The following is a 10,276-nucleotide window of genomic DNA, read 5'->3' as shown; positions in this document are numbered from 1 at the left end:
ATAGATATTGATTTTATGACCTAGGACAACATCGAGGATAAATGGTCAATTGTCCTGGATATTATTTCACTTAGGAAATGTATCTCTGCGTATTGCAATATTAATATTCTGTAATGAAGGCACATTGAACTGTGCTTCTACCTTTCACCATTTGTATTCCTTAGGGCTCAATAATCCTTCTTTTAGAATCCATTCCCTGCATTTAGCATAAAGCTGTATTGCAAAATGCCTTGTGACATAAACTCTCTAGGTTAATATAAAGAATTCGGAATAATTACATGTTACATATATTAGGTATAGATATGTTCTAATTTCAATTAACTCATGATTCAGCATTTCTTCTAGATATGAAATATACTGCAGTCCATTTACAAAATCATCATCCTTAAATGTAGGAGCTACAGAATTTAGGAGCACATTCAGTATACATCAATGACCTGTCATTAAAATCACAGTAAGAAGAACCCGGCAATTTTTCAAATTGCAAAGTGTTGTTTTTCTATTTATTCCTAGGCAATTCAAAAACATGACATTTTTGGTCAGATTTCACAATCTTTCTCGAACATTACAATGTAGGAGTTAATCAGACTACAAAAGGCAACAATAGTGAGTAGTAGTATCACCGGTTTGGTGAGAGACATGGTCATACTTAACATGGACAAAACAGAATTCATCATCTTTCCCCCCATCTCACGCGGCCCCCCCAACAAACCTATCCATTACAGTAAATGGCTGCCCACTCTCCCCAGTCCCACAAGCTCGCTGCCTTGGGGTAATCCTTGACGCTGATCTCTCCTTCAAACCACATATCCAAGCCCTTTCCACTTCCTGTCGACTTCAACTCAAAAATATTTCACGAATCCGTACATTCCTCAACCAAGAATCTGCAAAAACCCTAGTCCATGCCCTCATCATCTCTTGCCTTGACTAATGCAACCTCCTGCTCTGTGGCTTCCCCTCTAACACTCTCGCACCCCTCCAATCTATTCTAAACTCTGCTGCCCGACTAATCCACCTCTCCCCTCTGTCAATCCCCTCACTGGCTCCCCATTGCCCAGAGACTCCAGTACAAAACCCTAACCATGACATACAAAGCCATCCACAACCTGTCTCCTCCATACATCTGTGACCTCGTCTCCCGGTACTTACCTACATGCAACCTCCGATCCTCACAAGATCTCCTTCTCTACTCCCCTCTTATCTCCTCTACCCACAATTGTATACAAGATTTCTCTCACGCTTCACCCCTACTCTGGAACCCTCTACCACAACACATCAGACTCTCACCTACCATCGAAACCTTCAAAAAGAGCCTGAAGACCCACCTCTTCCGACAAGCCTACAACCTGCAATAACCACCGATCGACCAAACCGCTGCATGACCAGCTCTATCCTCGCCTACTGTATTCTCACCCATCCCTTGTAGATTGTGAGCCTTCACGGGCAGGGTCCTCTCTCCTCCTGTACCAGTTATGACTTGTATTGTTCAAGATTATTGTACTTGTTTTTATTATGTATACCCCTCCTCACTTGTAAAGCGCCATGGAATAAATGTCGCTATAACAATAAATAATAATAAATAATAATAATAATACTGCTACTCACTGCACATATCTTTGATATTCGGATAATCTCCTTGAATCCAATGATTTAGAAAGGTTGATCAGAAAGGCACATTTTTGTATTGCTTAAAAATAAGCAGAACTACAATAGTTTAGAATTTGAAAAAAAGGGTGCAGAGTTCTTTTCAGTAAGGTAAGAGGGGTAGGACCCTACTTGAGCACCTTGCATTTGGACTATAGTGCTGTGATCCCTTTTCTGCTGTCAAGAATCAGAAATTAATTTGGCATAGGTGTACTATACTACATATCCTTTACATATGTAAGGAGAAGCTGGGAACATTTAGTTCTGCTGTGGATAATGGTAAATCATTGTTAAATCTTCCTCGCAAGTTATGAAATAATTCCACTTGACAATGCACAAAGCAATTGTAAGTTTAACACTTTTGGTCCAAAGGAGCATCAATGAAGCAAAGGAGTTCACAGCTGCTGAAGCATATGTCAGAGTTCATGCCCTAAATGCTTCACACTGAATAGGTTACCAGAATGTTGTTTATTCACTTCTACTCATTATTCCTTATTACAAACAAAACAGTTAAATTCAACTTAATAATCATCTTTATTTTTATACAGCGCTAACATATTCCACAGCGCTTTACAGTTTTGAACACATTATCATCGCTGTCCCCAATGGGGCTCACAATCTGAATTCCCTATCAGTATGTCTTTGGAATGTGGGAGGAAAACAGAGAACCCGGAGGAAACCCACGCAAACACGGGTAGAACATACAAACTCTGTGCAGATGTTGTCCTTGGTGGGATTTGAACCCAGGACTTCAGCGCTGCAAGGCTGCAGTGCTAACCACTGAGCCACCGGCCTGAGAAGAAGACTGTAGGGAGACGAAACCAAGGACAGGCTATGATTAGCACATCAATTATTTTCTATTGTGCAAAGCCATTTCAAGCTTTTTTTTACACTTGGAATAAAACTTTTCCCACATCCCTCAAGTTTGTAGGTGGTCTGTAGTATGTGTTTGCTTCTCTGCATTTAAAAATGATAAATAATGCTATTTGCCCATGTTATTTTTATTAAGAAGAGCTGGAGTGCCTAGTATAGGACCTCTTTTTTTGAAGAACATTGGCCTTTTATTGATCAGACTTCCAACTCCTCATGTTTCTATGGCATGTCTGATTAACCTGCTATGAAATTTAATAAGTTAGTTAAAAAGTTAGTAAAATAACAGAACAACATAGCAGTATATATGATCTAATAACGAGCCATCAAATGTAAATTTTGTTGAGGGCTATGGTGTGAACATCAGTTTCCAAATCCCAGTCAACATTGATTGTAATATTTTTTTACACCATATATCCAGTGGTTTAATCTTAGGTATTGATTTCACACTGTAATTAATTTATGCTAAAATATTCTGTATGTAATTATGTTTGCCTACGTGAGTAGTAAGCAGTAAAGGATTTATATTGTATTTAGTCCACGGGTAATTGTAGACACATGTAATCATCCCAGTAAAGCTGCCTATGGCCGCACTTTTAATGTCAAATGACCTAGTGACAAAATGTCATTCATAAGCTAAATGATGTTATTTGTTTTCTTGATGCTTTTCCAGATTGCTGCAGTCATATAGGGCTTGTTTTGTGCATATGAATTGCCTGGAATATTTAACCTTGTTTTCTTATATTTTCGTTTGGCCTGTTGTGAACACACCATGTTCAGTCATGCATGTCTCACACATATTACCAGCAACTATGCTATAATGTCTGAGGTGATTTAATCATAGAGAGTACAGATGTGAGAAGAAATATAGATTCTAAAAATTACATTACAATGTTGTCTTGTAAAATTCCTTTTTGCTCACAGAAAACCCGAGTTCTTTATTATCTTGTTAAAAGACTGCTTAATTCTTTGTTGCATTGAATTAGTTTGGCAAAAAGAATGATAACTTTTTTAAAAGACTGTCCATGGTAAAGGCATGTGAACCCCTGAGTTCAGCACCTGGTCTGACCCCTTTGTTGCATCTCAATGTTTCTGCTAATTGTTGATTGGTCCTGCACATCAGCTTGTAAGAATTGGATCTCATGCCTCCCTACAAGATATATTCGAGCTGTTATATTTTGGGGTCTTCTCCCATAAGCTGCTCGATTTAGGTCTTTTAACAACATTTCTATAGGATTAAGGTCAGGACTTTAACTTGATTCTTCTCTAACCGTTCTTTTATAGAATGACTTGTGTGCTTTACATTGTTGCATGACCTACAGTATATTCTCTTGAGATTCAGCTCATGGAAAAATATCCTGACATTTTCCTTTAGAATTTGATGTTAAAATGCATAATTCATTGTTTCATCAATTATAGCAAATCTTCCTTACCCAGATGCAGCAAAAAAGGCCCAAACCATGATACTACCACAGTGTGTTTCACAGATGTTAGAAGTGTTTTATTCAGCAATGCAGTATTTTTTACTCCAAACATAATTCATGAACATTAACATTAGCAGATGGCAAAGGGTCCTTTAGTTGAACAGTGATTACCTTAGGTTCCTTTATTATTTTGCAGACTATTATACACCTTGTTCTTGGAGTGACCTTTATTGATCAACTACTCAGGGAAAAATAATAACAGTCTTAAACCCCTTTCTGCCAGCTGATGGAATAGTACATCAGCTGGCAGTATCCACCTTTATGAGGTGGGCTCCGGCGGTGAGCCCACCTCAAAGCCACGACATGTCAGCTGTTTTGAACAGCTGACATGTGCCCGCAATGGGCACGAGCGGAATTGCGATCCGTCCGCACCCATTAACTAGTTAAATGCCGCTGTCAAACTCTGACAGCGGCATTTAACAAGTGCTGCCGGCAGCGAGGCCGGAAGTACTCGCACCGCTGATCCCTGTCACATGATCGGAGGTCATTGGTGCATCGCCATAACAACCAGAGGTCTCATGAAGACATCTATGGTTGTTGATGATGAATTGCTATGAGCGCCACCCTGTGGTTGGCGCTCATAGCAATGCTGTAATTCAGCTACATAGAGGTGATCTGTGCATCACCTATATGTAGCAGAGGCGATCAAGTAGTGGATGCTTCTAGCCTCCCATGGAGGCAATTGAAGCATGCCAAAATTTAAAAAAAGTGTTTAAAAATATAAAAAAATAAAATATATAAAAGTTCAAATCACCCCCCTTTCACCCCAATCAAAACTCCAAAATTACGTTTTTTTGGTCGCCATGACATTGAATTAAAATGCAATAACGGGTGATCAAAAGAAGGTATCTGCACAAAAGTGGCATAATTAAAAATGTCAGCTCAGCATACAAAAAATAAGCCCTCACCCGACCCTAGATGTTATGATCCGGTGACCTTGGAGCCGCATGAGACTTTCTCTGAAGTAGGTGGAACCTGTACTGACCGCAAACCCTAAACTGACACCGCAACTAGAAGTAGCCGTGGGGTGTACCTAACACATCCTAGACACCTCGACACAGCCGGAGAACTAAATACCCCTATAGATGGAAATGGGAATTCTATCTTGCCTCAGAGCAGAACCCCAAAGGATAGGTAGCCCCCCACAAATATTGACTGTGAGTATTAGAGGAAAGACACACGCAGGCAGAAAACAGGATTTAGCAAAAGAGGCCACTCCAGCTAAATAGAAAAGGATAGGATAGAATACTAATTGGTCAGTATTAAAACTCTAAAAATATCCACAGCAGATAATACAAAAATTCCACATCTAACTAAAGACATGGAATGTATATCTGCATCTCCTGAGAATCCAACATGACTGAAAAAATCCAAACACAGTCTAAGCTGGACAAGAAAAAACAATGAATAGTACTGAATAGTAAAGCACACAGCATGTGTGCTGCAGAAACAAAACCCAGACACTTATTTTGGCTGATTTGGCAGCAGGGCAGGAGGAACCAGACATAGATGTAAGACCTCCAAGAACAATGGACAACTGGCAAGGGCTAATGGATCCTGCAAACCTAAATACCCAGAGAGAGCTGTGATCAGCATTGACACCTGCTCAGGATTGCAACCCAGGGACAACTGTATTACTGCCAACAACCACTGGAGGGAACCCAAGAGCAGAATTCACAACACCTAGATCACAAAAAATGGAGACTCTACCGGTATGGAAAATTGCACTTTTTTGGGGGGAACATTTTTTTTACCACTTAGATAAAAGAGAACCTAGACATGTTTGGTATCTATGAACTCATAATGACCTGGAGAATCGTAAAGGCAGGTCAGTTTTAGCATTTAGCGAACCTAGCAAAAAAGATAAGCAAAAAACAAGTGTGGGATTGCACTTTTTTTGCAATTTCATCACACTTGGAATTTTTTTCCTGTTTTCTGTTACACAACATAAAACCAATGGTATAATTCAAAAGCAAAACTCATACTGCAAAAAATAAGCCCTCACATGGCCATAGTGAAGGAAAAATAAAAAAGTTATGGCTCTGGAAAGAAGGGAATTGAAAAACAAAAATGAAAAAACGAAAAAAGCTCCGTGGTTAAGGGGTTATTTTTCTCCATTTGTACACATAGTTTTTTTGAGCTAAGATACACTTCCACAAACAAGTGTTGCGAAGATCAGACTTTAAAGGGAACCTGTCACCTCCCCAGGGAATTTTTAAGTAAAATAGCCACCTTCTGCAGCACTAAGGCTGCATTCCTATAGATTGTAAGCTTGCGAGCAGGGCCCTCACTCCTCTTGGTATCTATTTTGAACTGTGATTTTTTTACGCTGTAATGTCTATTGTCTGTACAAATCCCCTCTATAAGTTGTAAAGCGCTGCGGAATATGTTGGTGCTATATAAATAAAATTACTATTATTATTATTAGGTGGCTCTTATGTTTCTGATCCTTAGTAACACTGAAATATTGACTTTTATAAATTGCGCCCCAATTGAGTCCCAGAGGTATGGTGTCTCCCCTTGTTTCTGCTGCCATGCATCTGTCCATCATCCCCCTCTTGCATCTGTGCGCCATTTCCTGTGTTGCTGTTACATGCCCTGCGCTTAGCCCTATCTCCCTCCTCCTCTTTCTCTTTCCTCCCTTGGCAGCTTCTGATGAGCTGACCTGCCAGTGAACTGTGTGTGGTCTGGTCCTAGCTGTGTTTGATAGTAGTGGGGAGGCTAAGCTGAATTAAAATGGCAGTTATGGCCCAACTTTTTTATATTCTGCACAATTCCCAAATTTGGCTTCCTCAAAACAGGTTCTGTAAAATAAACTCCTTGTTCAGTTACCTTATTTGGCAGAAAGGACGACTACGTATTAAAATGGAGTCATTACAAAAACCCAAGGCTGAAGGTGGCCTAGCTTTGCCTCATCAGTTATGTTACTACATTACTTAGCATCTCAATGTCAATATATGGTAAGTTAGGGGCAATATAATAATAATAGTCCTATGGGAATTTCCCTTCGATACATGGTCGGAGAGGGTCCATTTCTTTCAAATCTTGAGGCATGCAAATTCCATATGTGCTATTTCAAATACCCGACAACAACACTTATCAAAAAGTAATGGAAAAAATTTAAACAGATATGAAATGTTACTGCTTTTACAAAATGTATCCCAATTTGGAATAACAATCATGTTTCAGGGTTTCTGTCCTTACAAGGTTTGGATATTGGTGACAGGTTAGGTTCTGGAACCTCCCACAACCTATGGAAAAAAATATTTTTAAAATATTTGAGAGATTGCAAGAGGAATATCCCTTTCATCAAAATATATTTTATCAATTCTTACAGTTGCTGCACATTTCAATGCAGACTTTCTCCCATTTGTGTGCGAATGGACTTAGTGCTAGACATTATATGGTCACAGAAACACCAAAGGGTTCATATATTTAATCTACAGAAACCTTTTAAATATTTATCTTTCAAAATACCATTTCAAAGCCAAGGTCAAATGGAAAAATGAGTTGAGAATAGTGTTGAGCATTCCGATACCGCAAGTATCGGGTATCGGCCGATACTTGCGGTATCGGAATTCTTATACCGAGTTCCGATATTTTTGTGATATCGGAAATCGGAATCGGAAGTTCCCAGTGTATGGTTCCCAGGGTCTGGAGGAGAGGAGACTCTCCTTCAGGCCCTGGGATCCATATTCATGTAAAAAATAAAGAATTAAAATAAAAAAATATGGATATACTCACCCCTCCGGTGGCCCCTGGACCTTACCGATGTAACCGGCAGCCTCCGTTCCTAAGAATGAGGAGTTTAGGACCTGCAATGACATCGCGGCTTGTGATTGGTCGCGTGAGCGGTCACATGAGCGGTCACGCGACCAATCACAAGCCGCGACGTTATCGCAGGTCCTAAACTCCTCATTCTTAGGAACGGAGGCTGTCGGTTACAGCGGTTACTACCAGGGCGCGTCAGAGGGTGAGTATATACCTATTTTTTATTTTTATTCTTTATTTTACACATGAATATAGATCCCAGGGCCTGAAGGAGAGTTTCCTCTCCTTCAGACCATGGGAACCATCCAGGATACCTTCCGATACTTGTGTCCCATTGACTTGCATTGGTATCGGGTATCAGTATCAGCGATATCTGATATTTTTCGGATATCAGCCGATACCATCCGATACCGATACCTTTGAGTATCGGAAGGTATCGCTCAACACTAGTTGAGACCCATTTCAAAAGAGATATGGGACTCAATTTTAGAGCATATCCCCAAATTATCTCTTAGTGAGACTAAAAGGTTGTCGCAAATTTATATCACATATAGGGTATACAAAATGCCAGTATGGATGTTTAAGGCTGGTCTTTGTGGTGATTTAGCATGACCTAGGTGTGTTGGTGAGGGAGCAGACTTCTTGCACATGATTGGTACTTGTCCGCGCTTACAGAGGTTTCAGACAATTGTTCTAAACTTAAAATAGATTGTAATGGGATGACAGTATATAGGGACCCTCTTGTATGTATCCTCAGATATGTGAATGAAATTTGTGCATATGAACAGGGGAAAATAGCAATTGCTAAGCTTCGTTATGCAATACAGAAATGTATTGCCTCGTTCTGGTTGCTGGAAACTCCACCCTTATTATGGTAATTTATATGATTATTACTTATATTATTCTTATGGAAAGAAGTGTTTATCTGAAATGGGGTTGGCATCTTAAATATGACATACAAGATTATTGTAATATTTGGTGAAAGGAATGTTATTCGTCAACAGTTCACAGCTTCCATTAAGTGGCAGTTGGAGTTGTAAAGCAGAGTCATTTCTGTCAAAATTAATTTGAAATGTACTAGTTTGTGCACTATGTAACCTCTATTTTACTGAGAATTGTTTTGCTTGGGGTGGAGCATGGGGTTTGGGTGGGTAAACGTCGAGAATGCTATGCTCTCCTCTTGGGTTTTGAATTATTTGTATATTGTTTGGGAAAATTCAATAAAAAATATCTTATTTGCAAAAAAAAACATAGACCACCTAATTGTTATCCACAGACTGAAAAAGCTAGACTCAAATTTTACCGTCAAATTATCATTTAATCCTAAAGGTTCATAGTTTTACTTGATTGCTAATTTTTTTAACTTACTTCTCTGTATGTACTTTTAAGACTAATGTATTTTAAAATCAAATGTATGTAGGAATATAAAAAATTCTGAAGGGTTCACAAACTTTCAAGCAACACTTTGTATGTACTGACTCAACACTGACTCAGTGTGGTAAAGTTTCTTTGTCACTAGTGCACTGAAGAACATCACATCATACTATATACCCCAACCTCTGCATCATTATTAGCCGCTCAGATTCTACTTGAATAAAGGCATTTATAGCATAATACAGAGGTGTAGTTAAATGTGCAGCTGGGGGAGGGGGACAAATATTTGAGTGGGCCCCTAATCGGTAACCCTGATTACATCAATGGTGGCGTACCCTATTCAATTGTGTAGGGAAATCTCAACAGATGACCGAGCTGTTGCTGAAAATAAATCTCTACTAAAAGACTAAAACCGATATAACTGACATATGATGACCAAATAATGATAGATAAAAATATAAAAGATTACAGTACAGTTATAGACAATGAATTACAGCTATTTCTGATGGAGCCGTTCACTTTTCCCGGTTTTTCCATCTTGCACAGACCAACAAGCCAACTTGTTCCAGCCAAGACTCACCTGCAGAGATCACAACAAAAAGTACATTTGACTTCTTAGATTTCCTATCTATTCCCAACCTGCACAAACTACTGATATGCCAATGTTGAGCTCCTGCTACCATATGTGTCACTATTACTGCATCTGCTGTTTTGCAGAAAAACAGTGCAGTGCCCCAGAGTCCTGGTCATTGCAGTATTGTCGCTCTGCCGCTAAGGGGGAGTGATGGTACGTCTGATGGCACTAAAGGAGTTCATCTGACCAGGTATCACAGTCACACATTACACTTCACACTCCGGCCACCAGGGGGAGCAAAAGGTTCTATGTATTAGGCAACTCCTCACACTCTGGTAAAACTGGGGGTTGGATAGGAAGTAAGAAAGAAAGCTGACTGGGTTTTGCCCAGGCAACATCAAGTGAGAGAGGGTGTTGCGGGGAAATATTCAGGGGGGTCCCTGTCAGGGGTGGGATCCTGACAGAGGCCTAGCAAGAGACAGATCGTTACGGAGCCACGCCTGCACTTCATTGCGGCGGTATCTTAAGAAAGGACAAGAAGCAAAGTATATGGTGGAGA

The 10,276-nt window shown here is 39.7% G+C and overlaps 1 protein-coding gene across 1 annotated transcript in view; it reads left to right on the top strand.

Moving 5' to 3' along the window:
* The window catches only part of NRG3 (neuregulin 3), a 1,406,690-nt gene that overhangs the window by 674,762 nt on the left and 721,652 nt on the right, over positions 1-10,276 (top strand). The gene's annotated exons all lie outside the window — the stretch shown is intronic.

The sequence above is a fragment of the Ranitomeya variabilis genome, chromosome 4 (genome assembly GCF_051348905.1).
Source record: "Ranitomeya variabilis isolate aRanVar5 chromosome 4, aRanVar5.hap1, whole genome shotgun sequence".
Taxonomy (NCBI): domain Eukaryota; kingdom Metazoa; phylum Chordata; class Amphibia; order Anura; family Dendrobatidae; genus Ranitomeya; species Ranitomeya variabilis.
This window is presented reverse-complemented; position numbering and strand designations above follow the sequence as displayed.